At 42.7% G+C, this 16,544-nt stretch overlaps 1 protein-coding gene across 3 annotated transcripts in view; it reads right to left on the bottom strand.

Annotated features, from left to right (window-relative positions):
- The window catches only part of UST (uronyl 2-sulfotransferase), a 321,381-nt gene that overhangs the window by 36,094 nt on the left and 268,743 nt on the right, over nt 1-16,544 (bottom strand). The gene's annotated exons all lie outside the window — the stretch shown is intronic.

Genomic DNA, 16,544 nt, shown 5'->3' on the forward strand with positions numbered 1-16,544 from the left:
AGCAAGCAGCTTATGAGCTGGCATGGCTCCTTGGACCGCATTTTGAGAAGCGGTGCTTATCCAGGGCCAGGGAAGACTTGGGGGCCTCACTGCAGCAAAGTCCTTCTCCCAGGCCTCCCAGGAGCAGGGAGAGGGGGTGGGCTAAAGGATTCCTAGCCTCCAGCCCCATTCCGGGGGTCATGGCTGGCTGGGGAGAACAAACACACCCCCCACACCTGAGTCTCAGTGTTTTCTTTGAGTTTGTTTTCCCACTGACTTACTTTCCTTTCAGTCTGGGCTTTAAAAACAGCCTTCTGAGTGAATGCAGGAGATCCCAGCAGTCCCCACACCACGGCTCATATGGAATGCATTTAGAGAAGGGAAAAAACTCGAACGGAGTGGTTATACGATGTTGAACTGGCTTGGACATGGCGTGGCTGGAATTTCAGAGCTGGCTTTTGTTTGCATTCGTCATGAAACATTTGTTATATGAGCTGCTGCTACTGCTACTAAAGCAGCTGCTGCCGAGAAACCCTCTCAATGGCTGCTTTTTCTCCCGGACATGGGCCGACTGTCAGCGTTCACAGACCAGGGCCCCAGACTCCCCAGGCTTGAGATACCTTTGCTGCGATCCCTGCGTTAGGTTAGGGGAATGACACATGACAGCACTCGAAACGGTGGCGTGTGTTTCTGTCAAGTTACATTGGACTGGTGTCTTTGGATGGTTGACTCCTGCCTCTGATCAGGAGAGCGTCTTTTTTTTTTTATCAACTCATAATTTACATTCTCTCCCATTAAATAAATCTCCAATATGGATGGCTCTGATCTGTCTTCCAGAAGATTTTTTTAAAAATATATAGTAGTTTGGAGCTTCATCATAGCAAATATCATTCAGTTAAAAAAAAAAAAAAGAGGGGTTTAACTAGTAATCCAGTACTTTGGCCACCTCATGCCAAGAGTTGACTCATTGGAAGAGACTCTGATGCTGGGAGGGATTGGGGGCAGGAGGAGAAGGGGACGACAGAGGATGAGATGGCTGGATGGCATCACTGACTCGATGGACATGAGTCTGGGTGGACTCCGGGAGTTGGTGAGGGACAGGGAGGCCTGGCGTGCTGGGATTCATGGGGTCGCAAAGAGTTGGACACGACTGAGCGACTGAACTGAACTGAACTAGTAATCTACCATTAAGGGATCTTGATTTTGTTTGTTTGTTTGTTTTGTTTTTGGAATTTCACCAGGACTGTAATCCCAGGGTATGGATGATGAAGGCAGCGCTACAGAAGCCTGAGTCACATCACAGCTATGCAGATGTCACCTGAAAGAGACAGGTATGACAGATCTAGCTACACGCTCTAAACACAAAACTGGTATCAGCATCTTAAAGTTCAGGAAATTAGCACATGCCCAGCTAAATGCAGTAGGCTGACCATAGGCCTTCAATGCCTCTCCTCTGAAAATCTCCACCCAAGTGACAGTAAAGGATAATAATTTCAGAAAAAGATTGCTGGATCACAAGGACAAAGAACTGGCGAAGGGTTTCAATGGAAGACAGCCCTTAACCAACTTCTGGAAGATGGACAGTGGTTGGAGGAATGCATTGGATGTAGCAGAGCAGAGTAAATGCACTGGAGTGTTGGTGGGGGCGGGGGGACATACATCAAGAGGGTCACCTCACCCTGCACAACCCCAGAGAGACAGAGAGGTAGCACCAGGCAGCCCGGATGGAAAAACTGAGGATGAGACAGGTACCCTGCCTATGGAGGAGCTGGGCCCTAAATTCCTTCCACACCTTCATGCAGTCAGGTATCTCACCGTGGGTCTTCCCCCATTCTCCATTGCCTGTGAACAGGCAGTCTCAGGATTAGTCACCAAAGAATTTGGGGAGAGGCTCTAGACTGATTTGCTACCCCAGAGGGGAGAGAGGAGAGCATGGACTAAACTGAGCATGGTGAAGTGAACGGTGCCTGAACACGGACCTTCAGCCCCTGTTCCCACACCAGCAACCAGACATACGTCCTGGCCTCCTAATCCCACCTCACCTCCCATCCCCCAAGTGGATGTGTGGGGAATGCTGCAGTAGGGAAACTGAATAAACTCCAGAGAAAAAAAGACCTAAAATCACTAACAAATGTTTCCCAGCAAAACCTGATGGCTGCTTGATCATCCCAAGTGGGCCCATTATTTGATAAGTCTCCCCTATTGCACAGCTCACTTTCAATGAGCTCTTGTGTCTCACCCTCAAATCTGAATTCTGGAAAAGACCACCAGGGGAAAGACTTTGGACTGAAAAAGAGATGCCCAAACCAACCAAGGGCTTCCAAGGTGGCACTATTGGTAAAGAATCCACCTACCAATGCAGGAGATATAAGAGACACGTGGGTTCAATCCCTGGGAAGATCCCCTGGAGAAGGAAATGGCAACCCGCTCCAGTATTCTCGCCTGGAGAATCTCATGGATAGAGGAGCCTGATGGGCTACAGTCTGTGTGTGCGTGTGTTAGTTGCTCAGTCGTCTCTGACTCTTTGCAACCCTATGGACTGTAGCCCACCAGGCTCCTTTGTCCATGGAATTCTCCAGGCAAGAATACTGGAGTGGGTTGCCATTTCCTTCTCTGCTACAGTCTGTAGGGTAACAAAAAGTCAGACATGAGTGAAGCAACTTAGCAAGCATGCAATCAACCAAAACAGTAAAAGAGTATGGAGCAAATAGCGATAATGTAAGAAAGCGATGAAAACACTTTTTAAAAATTTCTCTAATTTTCAGAGATTTAAGGTGGCATTGTATTCGGTAAACAAGAACAAGATAGTATGCAAAAAGAAGAAAAGAAGATTAACAAAGAGTTCTTGAAAAAGAGAAAATTTAACAGAATGACTGGAATACAAATTGAGGAACTCATCCAGAGAGAAAAAGTTGATGAGATGGAAATTAAAAGAGGAAAAAATAATAAAGCACATAGAGAGGCTACATCTAGAGGATCCAATATCTGACCAACAGCGTTCCAAAGCTGAAATACAGGAAATAGTGCTGATAAAATCATGCAGTAAATAATGCAGAAGTAAAACAAGAAAAATTCCCAGAAATGAAAAAAACATGTGTTTTAAGTTTAAGTGTATCTGTTGACTACTCAGCACACTGAGGCACACTGTTGTCAATTTTCATGAAAGGAATAAAAATAACACTCCAGAGAGACAGAGAGAATGATAAAGTGAGAAACAGATGTGGGAAATGGAATGTATATGTGAGGGAATCCATGACAAACCAAACTGGCAACAAACGAGATACTAAAACACTGAGCTTTTCAGATATGTGACTCAAAGAATTTACCACTTCCCATGCCTCTTTTATCAGGAACCAACTTGGGAACATCTTGGATTAAATGGAGTTATTAAATCAAGAAATAGAACTTGAGGGAGTCGGGAGACCAGGGATGCAATACATTCTGTAAAATGGTAAAGGGAAGTTGCAGCTGTGCAGGAAGCTTCTGAGTAATCAGCCCAGATCAAAGCAGAAAGTCAGACCTCTGGGTGGGAAAGAGGGGAGTGGTCCTGGGATGCGGGAGCAGGAATAGAATGGATGTACTTATTTGAAGTAATATTGAAAGAAATCAAAAGTTAATATTGATAAACAGATCTAATGGCACCCATGAAAACTTTGATAGGTATAAATAAACCTAGGCAAATAAAAAAATCCAAGGCAATAATCAGTTGTAAGGAAAACAATAAGTCATGCAAGAAATGAATTGAGATGATTGTGTACTACTTGGATCAGTGTCCAACAAATATATTCGGTCATAGTAATGTAAATAAGGAATATGTATGGAAAATGTGGATATAGCCATATTATGAACATAGTGGGGGAAGGAAGTAGAGGTAAGTGTGCTGGAATAAGAGAACTAAATAATGTTGCAAATAAATAAATCAAGACAATAACACAACAAAAACAAAACAAGCCTGTGCATACTCGTTATAATTAGTTCTAATCAGTGTGGCGGCTGTCAGAAAAAGCAGCTACTTGGGCTGAACGTGTTTACTTCTTCCAAACCAGATGTTGCAGTGGAAAGGGTTGAAATAGGAAACAATCGCTTTTCATTATATATCCTTGAGTACTATTGAATTTTTAACTCTATGCATGTACTACTTTAATATAACTCTATGCATGTACTACTTTAATATGGGGCTTCCCAGGTGGCTCAGTGGGTAAAGACTCTGCCTGCCAATGCAGGAGACATAAGAGACGTGGGTTTGATCCCTGGATTGGGAAGATGCCCTGAAGGAGGAAATGGCAACCCACTCCAGTATTCTCGCCTGGAGAACCCCATGGACACAGGAGCCTGGCAGGCGACAGTCCATGGGGTTGCAAAGAGTCGGACGTGACCGAAGCAGCTGAGTGTGCACACACTGCTGTATATATCAAGTATAGTTAAAAAACAGGGAGGTAAAATTCTAGGAAAACATGTTTTGAAAAGTAGCTCCAGTAGTGTCTGGCTATGACAAGCCAAGAGTAGTACTTAGAAGCATATTGTAAAAACAGAAGAGGCGATGCTTCAGAGCATCTGAAGCTCCCACGCAGTAAGCAAAATGTCCCTACTCTCATTAGTGGGAAATTAGACTAGATTTCTCTGTGGGCTTGTGGACAGTGAAATGAATGTGCTTAATACAGCTCACAAGAAACCACTAAAAACTGCAGGGTTTGAACACAGGTACACTTGCAGTTTTTCACTGTGTTCTTTTCAAAGTCCAACACCATTTACAACATGTGAGAATTTAGGATATTATATGTTGATAAAAATGTCTGAGATATTAAAAAAATACAGATCAGGAAATGATATTTTTATTTGAACAAGATTAGCTGAACAAAAATAGAAGTTGCCATTGTAAAGTGTTGAGTCATGCTAAATGGGTAAGGACTGAACTTCTCTCAGTGTGGGGGGTACGTATTATAAGCAAAGACTGTCAGCGAGGCAAGATCATGACTCAGATCACAAAGGCAGTTCTGGAAGTCTTTGTCTAAGGCTCTTTCCACATCACCACGTTAGGTACCAGGGCAGGTATGGATCTTGGAAGTTTGGGCACAAAAGCACAGGAAACTCACAGGGTCTTTTATAAAAAGATCAACTTTCACCCTCTGGGGTCAGGTCTCTAATCTTCTTGGCCCAGGCTCTAGGAGGATCTCAGCTTTGCTGAGTTACCAGGAAAGTCCAAAAGTTGAAATTTGTGGTGACTAATTCCACCCTCAGTAGCATTCTTACTCAATGCAAAGCATATTACTGTCAAGTTCAACTCAAAACTGCTCAAAGTAGAAATGATTAAATTCGCAAGAAGAAGAAATTCACCTCTAAAGGCAGAAGAATGCTGGTACCTCCACCACACACTCAGATATTATTAGCCAGCTCTTTGTCCGGGGAAATAAATCATAAGAGAGAAGACTGCACAAATGGCACACGCTATGCCTGGCCACACTGTGGGAGGCATCCGGGATTCTCCAGAGGATGAGGTTGGGAACTAGAAGGGATCAATTTCCCAGGGTACATGGGATGGGAGGTGGGGACTAGGGAAAAATTCTGAAGGGATGATCCCAAGAGCTCCCAGCGAGGAAGGCCAGAGGTATCGTCAGGGGACACAGCCAGCTCACCCTTGAGTCAGAGACGGGCTGCCAACAGGAGGGGAGTCCATGCTGGTGGGCAGAGAGGGGAACGTGGGGGTCAGAGAGGAAAGTAGGTTGTGTCTGGAGAGTTTGTGGGGACCTCCCCCACACCGTGGAACAGTGCAGGGCCGACTGAAGCCAAGGGGTACCCTAGGCCTAGACAGTGGCTAGATCTTGGGTGTGGAAACCAGAAATGAAGCCAAGAGGAATAACCCAGCCCTCGGGACCCAGGAACCTGGCAGTATCCTGTTAGAAAGTGAGGGATCCTTGGGAGGTGGTCAGACGTGGCAGAGGGCATGGAACCTGGGGGGCTGGGGGTGGGGGTGATGCATGGCCCTCTGGCAACTGTGGCTTGGCCACTGGTTCTGGGATTGGTGTGAGTGACTCAGCTCCAGGTTGTACTGCATAGAGGTCTAAGGCCACCGGCACTTTTCCTGCCTTGGGCAGGACTGACTTAGCAGCAGGGTGACTGAGCTGTGAAGAATGGAGGACTCAGATCCAAGAGGTAAGGTCAGTAGGTAAGGGCCGAGGTGGGCTGGGATGCCCCTCATGCTCCCGCACTTGGGACTCCTATGTCTTCACACCCACACTCACATTTTTTTCTGCATTCATATTTTTTCTTTGTAACCTGCCTCCTTCCAGGTCCGCCAGGTGAACAGCTATGCACCCTTCAAGGCCGGGCACAAATATCTTCAACAGGAGGTGTCCCTCCAGCCCTGTTTGTGATGATGCTCAGTTCAGACATGGTTTTCTTTATCTTTACACAGCTGTTCCCCAGGACTGGAGTGCATTACAGACACTTAAACATTTGCTCAAAGTGTTTGTTGAATTTTTCTAGTATTTTCAGATTATACCTGATATTTAAATATTATCCTTCACAGAAGAGGACTATTGGGGGAAAGTTAAATTACTGCAAAATCAGACCATATGTTGAATAGAGATAATCTACAGATTTTATTATCAAGCTTTTACCTTCAAGTGCAATACATAAGGGTGCTTGCATGCGTGCACGCTAAGTTGCTTTAGTCGTGTCCAATTCTGTGCAACCCCATGGACTGCAGCCCGTCAGGATCCTCTGTCCATGGGATTCTCCAGACAAGAATACTGGAGTGGGATTCCAGGCCCTCCTTCAGGATAACAGTGCTTAGTACCCTGTATTATGCTTATGACATAATGGTGCTTAATGCTCTGCATTAGTGATTGAATATGAAGCATCTTTGGAGGGTCATAGGTTCACGGAGTTAGTGGTGCTTCTGGGGACAGAAGCTTGAATGTCTTTGGTCACTTGGGACTTGATAACTGTGGGCAAGCTATTCCACTCCTCCACTGTCAGCTTCCTTGTTTAGAAAATGAGACAAAGACTGTCTTTCTCAACTTCAGAGGATTCGTGTAAGAATCAAGTGAGATCATCTATATGGAAGTACTTTATAAATGGCAAATTGATATGCAAATTACTATTGTTTAGGAACTGTTGCTGATGTTCTGATGCAAGATTAGTCACTCAAATACCTCTGCTTCTTACTAAGTGATTTAGCAGTTTGAATATGAATTGATGTACGCGCACACACACACACACACACACACAATGTGGTACCAACATGATTAGAATATGACTGGTAAAAAACAGATCTTTATGGAGAATATTGATGGTAGATGAACCAATAACAGAGTAGGGTCCTATTTTTATGAACAATAATTGAGTTTTTAAAACAACTTCATTGGTGCCTGTAGATGGTTGGAATTTCTCTCAACCATTCTGTGAGGTTCCAGAATGTTTTGGGGTTTTGTCGCAGAGTAAATGGAATATGGTTCAGTGGTAGAAAGTCTACCTGTAGTGCAGGAAATTCAGGTTCACCTGCTGGGTTGAGAGGATCCCCCCAAAAAAGGAAATGGCAACCCACTCCAGTATTCTTTCCTGGGAAATCCCATGGACAGAGGAGCCTGACTGGCTACAGTCCATGGGGCTGCAAAAGAGTCAGAAACGACTGAGCAACTGAGCAACAACAACAACAAAAGAAATAAGAAGTAGGAAATAAAAGATGAAAAACAGCATGTTTAATCCAATTATTACAGAATGATGGATGACTTTTATAAAACCAGGGTTGACAGTCAATCCTAAAGGAAATCAAGCCTGGAAGAATTGATGCTGAAGCTGAAGTTCCAAAACTTTGGCCACCTGATGTGAAGAGCTGACTCATGGAAAAGACCCTGTTGCTGGGAAAGACTGAAGGCAAAAGGAGAAGAGGGTGGCCGAGGATGAGATGGTCAGATAGCATCATCAACCTAATGGCATGAATCTGAGTAAACTCCAAGAGACAGTGAAGGCCAGGGAAGCCTGGCGTGCTGCAGTCCGTGGGGTCACAAAGAATCACACAGGACTTTGAGATGAACAACAAACAATAAATGTTTTTAACCCACACAAACTTATTTGACTGTAAACCACCTCCCACTTCCTGAGCCCATCAGCTGTCATACAATACACTTTGGACTACTGCAATCAATTGTACTTGGAATGCTTTTGATATGATCCCATTTTTAGGCCCCAAATTGGGCATAATTGTATATCTGCCTCCAAGCATTCTGTAAAGGCCTCTCTGCAGATGGAAACTCTTAGGAAGCCGCAGGCATTTCCTTGAAAAAAATGGAGAGACCCTGCCATCTGCTGGACAAAGTTTGTCATAGCGTTCTGATTATGTAATTCTGCCTATGGAAAATAAAGGTTTTTCAAGACCTGAATCTTAGGGTCCCAGTTAAAATGAAAACACCATTCACAATTAAATCATTGAACACCTATATTATATCTACTAAATAACATGATACAGAACAGTCTGAAAGATTTAACATTTGGCTCAAGTTAATGGTAATTGGTTCTGGTCACATCTCAACAATCGGTTTCATTTAAAGTTGAAATTTTAATGTCCTGATATTCCTGATAAGCGTTCAGGCATAAAAATAGATTATTTTTTAAAAATCCCCAGTGACCTGAATGGTATACGTTTTTCAGTCCCTGAGCATGTCACTCAGTAATATTTCTACTAAACTTATTCCCCTATGATTATTTAAGAATAAGATATTGGCCAGAATATAATTGTTCCTCTCCCTCCTTCTCTCTCTTCTATTTCTTTCTTTCACACTGAAGTTACAGAAAGAGAGTGGAAGCCCTAGTTCCTCCCAGACACAGGCCCTGTCTCTCTCTTGTAAGGAGAGGCTTGGCAGACTAAGAGTTAAGTTTTGAACACTTATCATCTGTTGGTTCAGATGGTAAAGAATCTGCCTGCAGTGCAGGAGACCCGGGTTTGACTCCTGGGTTGGAATGATCGCCTGGAGAAGGGAATGGCAACCCACTCCAGTATTCTTGCCTGGAGAATTACATGGACAGAGGAACCTGGTGGGCTACAGTTCATGGGGTCGCAAAGAGTTGGTCACAACTGAGGACTGACACTATCATACGTTAAGCTCTGGGCTAAGGGCTTTACATGGATTTGATCAGGTGCATCTCGCCACAACCTTCTGACATAGACAGTATTGTTTAGTTAAGTTGCTCAGTCGTGTCTGACCCTTTGCGACCCCGTGGACTGTAGCCCACCAGGCTCCCCTGTCCATGGGATTCTCCAGGCAAGAATACTGGAGTGGGTTGCCATTTCCTTCTCCAGGGGATCTTCCCAACCTAGGGATCGAACCCAGGTCTTCCGCATTTCAGGCAGATGCTTTAACCTCTGAGCCACCAGGGTTTCCCAGACAGTATTGTTTATGTGTCTTAAATAGATGGGGAAGCTGAGGGGTAGAGGAGTTACACCTTACCTCTGGTTGTCTGCTTAGGTGGAGGATGGACTTTAACACCCAGGATGTCTACTCTAGAGCCTGTGGTCTAATCATTGTGGTAGCCTGTCTCCCTGACAGAAATGCATATGGTGTGAGAGAGAGGCGTGGACAGCATGACCAGAGAGTGAATTGGGATCCCTGTCTTAGGGAAGGATGGATTCTGAACACTGAAGCCTGGGCTCGCCATGTCCTCTAGGTGGCGACAGCCTCCATAACTATACCTGGAATTGAGGAGGCAATGAGACTGCAGAGGATGGTGTTTTTTTTTCAGGGGAAAAGCACTCCCTGATAGCTCAGTTGGTAAAGAATCCACCTGCAATACAGGAGACCCGGGTTGATTCCTGGGTCAGGAAGATTCGCTGGACAAGGGATAGGCTATCCACTCCAGAATTCTTGGACTTCCCTTGTGGCTTAGCTTGTGACTTTCACTTTCACTCTATAATTGTGTTAACCAACAGAAGGTAGAAAGAGGTGCCTTAAAACATTCTATGTAATACCTTAGTATCATAATAATAGATCCAGTAGATCCTAGCGATCAGTGACCCAAAGTTGCATTTGCTCTGGGTCCTATGGGCAGAAGTGAAATGAAAGTTGCTCAGTCCTGTTCGACTCTTTGCGACCCCGGGGACTATACAGCCCATGGAACTCTCCAGGCCAGAATACTGGAGTGGGTAGCCTTTCCCTTCTCCAGGGGATCTTCCCAACCCAGGGATCGAACCCAGGTCTCCCATATTGCAGGTGGCTTCTTTACCAGCTGAGCCACAGGGGAAGCCCACTGCAAGGGCAGAACCACTACATAAAGAGAACTCCCAACTCAGTGTTCTTTCCTTAAAAAATAACTGTTTTTTAAAACTAGCCAGTTTTAATTTTGTATATTAATACCCTCAGATTTGAATACTGCAAAGCCAATAAAACTCCAACCTTACATTGCTATACTTTTAATAGGAGTCTATCATTCATACCTAGTTAAAAAATATTTAAATTTTTCTTCTATTTATCATCATCACTGGGCTTCCCAGGTGGTACTAGTGGTAAAAGAACCCACCTGCCAATGCAGGAGACATAGAAATGTGGGTTCAATCCCTGGGTCGGGAAGATCCCCTGGAGGAGGGCATGGCAACCCACTCCAGTATTCTTGCCTGGAGAATCCCAAGGTCAGAGAAGCCTGCAGGGCTATAGTCCATGTGGTCGCAAACAGTCAGACATGACTGAAGCGACTTAGCACAGCACATCATCATCATTTATAAAAATATTCAAGTGTAAACAGTTTTTTTTTTTTTAGAAACAAGACAAAGCACTTGATTTATGAATGAACTTAAACCCTCAAAGTTAGAAAGGAAGTCATTTGTTTGGAATCACACATATTTTCCTTTGTAGTGGTTGGTGGCCAGATTCACAAGGACAGTCCGCAAAAATCTAGGAATTCTCTACTGTGGCTCCAATGTTTACATTCGTAAAGGAAGCAAGTTGAAGAGGAATACTAATGTAATGCTAGTAAAGGAAAGTATTTAAAATACAAGAGAAAAGGATTGGACACCTGAGCTTTCGAGTCCTCAGGGAGGAGGAAGGTTGTGAGTTAAAGTCAGGTCGTACAATTTCACATCTGGATGCTAGACCGGGCTGCTGAAGCGGAACAGCTGGGTTACTAACCAGGTCAGGGACATCTATGAGGGATGCTAATAAAAGAACTGTTCTTATCACAGATATTCACTTATTTCCTGCCTTTAATTATTTTACTTATTTGCTTTGGCCTTTAACACCACTGTGATTTTACCTCCTAAAGGAACTATGACTAAGAAAAATATTGATACCTCACAGCATGTCAGTTTTTAAGAGCTAAGGTGGAAAAGCATTCATGACCAGTTAACCCTTGTGGCTCAGGAAGTGTAAACTGTGGCCCTTCTGCTCACATTTTGGTGAATGACCGTGAATCTTAGTCTCTTCAATTCTTTGAGCTGGCTCCAAGCCTCTCAGTTTTGAAAGGTGAGGAATGAGCAAATGTAATTGAAATTGATCAATAAAAAATGAGACTGTATAATTTAATTACAGGAAGTTGCTCTTACCTAGTAACTCTATTTTGGCTTCGGTTCCCCCAATTCAAATTCACATCCAGGTTGGGCAGAGTTTACTGAGTCCTTGCTCCAAGGTACTGCCTCTGCCTCACAAATGCCCTTGGGCTGGTGAGAAATACCTGAGCATGTACTCTTGGTTACCCATCAGGCGAAAACTTTCATTTTTATTCCATCTTGAGTACTTATTATCATCAAGTTCTTCTGAGACATGCTTAATTGGGTCTCCACAGAATGCGAACACTAATATCAAATATATTCTTTAAAACTTTATGAAGACTAAATTTCTCAAAGACTAAATTTTTGGTAGGGGACAAATTTACTCATCAGCATAACTTCTTAGAGGAAATGAATGGGTGGGGTGCACAAACAGTTGAGATATTATTTAGGGAAGTTCTTAACTTCTCTAAATGGTGGGTGATTGGAACCCTTAGTACTGATTGGAAAGAATTAATGACTACCTTTCCAATCTAGAATAAGTGATGGCCCATTTGACTAGCAGACGTTATTTTTACCAGCTCCTCAATTATTGTTATTAGTGCTTTTTCTTCAGCAATGAGACTGGCCTAAATATTCTTCATCTTGCTGGAAGAGGATTACAAAGTCTATACATACCTGAATTTTTAAATAAAATAAGACAAGCACCAAAGAAAAATGGCCAGTGGAGTGTTTGCACCTTAATCCAACTTCACGGTCAGTTTAATCTACAGTTTTAAGGGTCTCAGACTTCGGTGTTTCTGTTCTCTATCCCCTAGTCTACTCAGTTATAAAATTTTTGTATAAAGGGCAAGAGCAGCGATTTTAGCATGCTGCCATCTGTGAGTTTAGACTGAAAAGGCCCAGGGGAACTGGTTCTGGTGTGAATGATCAAGTGGCCTCCGTTAACCTATCTGACGCCAGCTCGCGGGTTTGCGGCCATGAGAAGACAATGCGGGGGTCTCGTTCTTGCAGAGGCTCAAATGCTCGAGAAGCTGGAGGGCGTGGACACTCGTCTTCCGTCCCCTGCCTCTGGGGAGGTGGCCATTCTTCAGGGCACGGCAACTGCGGAGCTGCTGGGCCTTCAGTGTTACCATAGATAAACCTCACAGAAGGTGCCCAAGGAGAACACAAAACCCAGGGGAAGTGTTGAAAGGGCAAAGGAGGGCCCTATTTAAAAACCTGACCATTCAGAGCTTGTTACATTGCTAGCTCTCCCAACTGTACTTCCTGCTTTGGAGACACACGTGCAGAGCACACCTTGAGGTCCTTGATGTAAGTACGTGGGAATTGTTCTCTGAATAAGAGTTGGGAGACCAAGGCAGTCACTTTCCGCCAACCAGTCCCTGGTGGTGGTAGGGCCGCCTACCACCTACCTACCATGAAACAGAAGTCAGGGACCCTGTAGACAAGACCAGTTCACCCGGGCATCAGTACCTGCTCATGATGTAGTGCGTGGTCTCTGCCTGGCTGTCGGACATGTAGGGCAGAGGCTGTCCTGGGGGAGCCCTTCCCCTGGGCTTTATTTCCACAAGGCAGAATAACACCTCCCAATTCAGAACAACCAAACAATAAATACATTAGTGACTAGGCAGTGTTGTGGCAGCAGTAGATTAAGAAGAACAGGGCAGAAACAATGTTGTTTGTCATTTTCTTGAGATAAAATTATAATAAGAGAAATACACAATGGGCTTCTCAAAGTAATCACATTTACAGCGACACCACGGGCAACCCTTGTAATCGCTCTGCTGCATTCTGCTTCTCGCTTCTATTTGGAAACCACTGCATTTGTTAGAGGAAAATCATGACTGTATTCTCAGTGTGCCGCTTCATCTGTTCTATGTGCTAGGATTCACTTTTTTTTTTTTTTTTCATTTTATTTATTTATTTATCTTTTATTGAAGGATAAATGCTTTCCAGAATTTTGCTGTTTTCTGTCAAGCCTCAACATGAATCAGCCATAGGTATACATCTATCCCCTCCCTTTTGAACCTCCCTCTATCTCCCTCCCCATTCCACCCTGCTAGGTTGATACAGAGCCCCTGTGTGAGTTTCCTGAACCATACAGCAAATTCCATTTGCTATCTATTTTACATATATTAATGCAAGTTTCACTGTTACTCTTTCCATACATCTCACCCTCTCCTCCCCTCTCCTCATGTCCATAAGACTTTATGTATGTTTCTCCATTGCTGTCCTGCAAATAAATTCTTCAGTACCATTTGTCCAGATTCCATATATATATATATATGTGCATTAGAATATGATTTATCTTTCTCTTTCTGGCTTACATCGCTCTGTATAATACGTTCTAGGTTCATCCATCTCATCAGAACTGACTCAAATACATTCATTTTTATGGCTGGGTAATATTCCATTGTGTATATGTACCACTATTTCTTTATCCATTCATCTGTTGATGGACATCTAGGTTGCTTCCATTTTCTAGCTATTGTAAATAGTGCTACACTGAACAATGGAATACCTGCGTCTTTTTTCAATTTTGGTTTCCTCTGGGTATTTGCCTAGGAGTGGGATTGCTAGACCATATGAGCTTTTGCACATCAAAGGAACTATTAGCAAGGTGAAAAGAAAGCCTTCAGGATGGGAGAAAATAATAGCAAATGAAGCAACTGACAAACAACTAATCTCAAAAATATACAAGCAACTCCTACAGCTCAACTCCAGAAAAATAAATGACCCAATCAAAAAATGGGCCAAAGAACTAAATAGACATTTCTCCAAAGAAGACATACAGATGGCTAACAAACACATGAAAAGATGCTCAACATCACTCATTATCAGAGGAATGCAAATCAAAACCACTATGAAGTACCATTTCACACCAGTCAGAATGGCTGTGATCCAAAAGTCTATAAGCAATAAATGCTGGAGAGGGTGTGGAGAAAAGGGAACCCTCTTCCACTGTTGGTGGGAATGCAAACTAGTACAGCCACTATGGAGAACAGTGTGGAGATTCCTTAAAAAACTGGAAACAGAACTGCCTTATGATCCAGCAATCCCACTGCTGGGCATACACACTGAGGAAACCAGAAGGGAAAGAGACACGTGTACCCCAATGTTCATCGCAGCACTGTTTATAATAGCCAGGACATGGAAGCAACCTAGATGTCCATCAGCAGATGAACGGATAAGAAAGCTGTGGTACCTATACACAATGGAGTATTACTCAGCCATGAAAAAGAATACATTTGAATCACTTCTAATGAGGTGGATGAAACTGGAGCCTATTATACAGAGTGAAGTCAGCCAGAAAGAAAAACACCAATACAGTATACTAACGCATATATATGGAATTTAGAAAGATGGTAACAATAACCCTGTGTACGAGACAGCAAAAGAGACACTGATGTATAGAACAGTCTTATGGACTCTGTGGGAGAGGGAGAGGGTGGGAAGATTTGGGAGAATGGCATTGAAACATGTAAAATATCATGTATGAAATGAGTTGCCAGTCCAGGTTCGATGCACGATACTGGATGCTTGGGGCTAGTGCACTGGGACGACCCAGAGGGATGGTATGGGGAGGGAGGAGGGAGGAGGGTTCAGGACGGGGAACACATGTATACCTGTGGCAGATTCATTTTGATATTTGGCATAACTAATACAATTATGTAAAGTTTAAAAATAAAAAAAAAAAAAAAAAAAAAAAAGCTCATACACCATGATTGAGTGGTGCATCCAGGGATGCAAGGATTCTTTAATATAAACAAATCAATCAATGTGATACCCCATTTTAACCAACTGAAAGATAATCTCAATAGATGCAGAAAAAGCTGTTGACAAAATTCAGTATCCATTTATGATTAATGGTGAAAAACTGAAAGCATGTCCACTTTCATGACTATTATTCAACATAGTTCTGGAAGTCCTAGCTACAGCAGACAGAGAAGAAAAAGAAATAAAAGGAATCCATATCGGAAAACTATATGTAAAGCTCTCACTGCTTAAAGATGACACGATACTGTACATTGAAAACCCTAAAGATAGTATCGGAAAATTATAAGAGCTAATCAGTAAATTTAGGAAAGTTGCATGATACAAAATCAATACACCAAAATCACTTGCATTTCTATATACTCACAGTAAAAAATCAGAAAGAGCAATTAAGGAATCAATCCCATTTCACTGTGGCACCAAAATAATTAAATATCTAGGGATAAACTTACCTAAAGAGACAAAAGAACTGTACACAGAAAATTATAAGACAAGAGTGAAAGAGATCAAAGAAGATATAAATAGATGAGCTATTCGACGTTCCTCGGTAGGAAGAAGCAATATTCTGAAAATGACTATACTACAAAATGCAAATTCAATGTGATCCCTGACAAAGCGCCAATGACATTTCTCACAGAACTAGAACAAAAATTTCACAATTCAGAAACATGAAAGACTCCAAATAGCTAAAGTAGTCTTGAGAAAGAAGAAAGGAGCTTGAGGAATCAACCTTCCTGACTTCAGATTATACTACAATGCTATAGTCAGGAAGACAGTATGGTACTGGCATAAAAACAGAAATGTAGACCAATGGAACAAGATAGAAAGCACAGAAGTAAACCAATGCACCCACAGCTATCTCGTTTTTGACAAAGGAGGCAAGAACATACAATGGGGCAAAGACAGCCTCTTCAATAAATGGTGTGGGAAAACTGGACAAGATAGCTACATGTTCAAGAATGAAATTAGAACACTTCCTAACACCATAAACAAAGATAAATTCAAAATGGATTAAAAACCTAAATGTAAGACAAGAAACTATGAAACTTTTAGTGGAAAACATAGAACACTTGATGACATAAATCACAACAAGATCTTCTATGACCCACCTCCCATTGTAAAGGAAATTTAAGAACAAATGTAAACAAGTTACATTTAACCTAATTAAACTTAAAAGCATTTTCACAGCAAAGGAAACTATAAGCAAGGTGAAAGGACAATCCTCAGAGTGGGAGAAAATAATAGCAAATGAAACAACTGACCCAGGATTAATTTCCAAAATATACAAGCAGCTCATACAACTCAAACCAGAAAA

The sequence above is a fragment of the Bubalus bubalis genome, chromosome 10, assembly GCF_019923935.1.
Source record: "Bubalus bubalis isolate 160015118507 breed Murrah chromosome 10, NDDB_SH_1, whole genome shotgun sequence".
Lineage (NCBI taxonomy): Eukaryota > Metazoa > Chordata > Mammalia > Artiodactyla > Bovidae > Bubalus > Bubalus bubalis.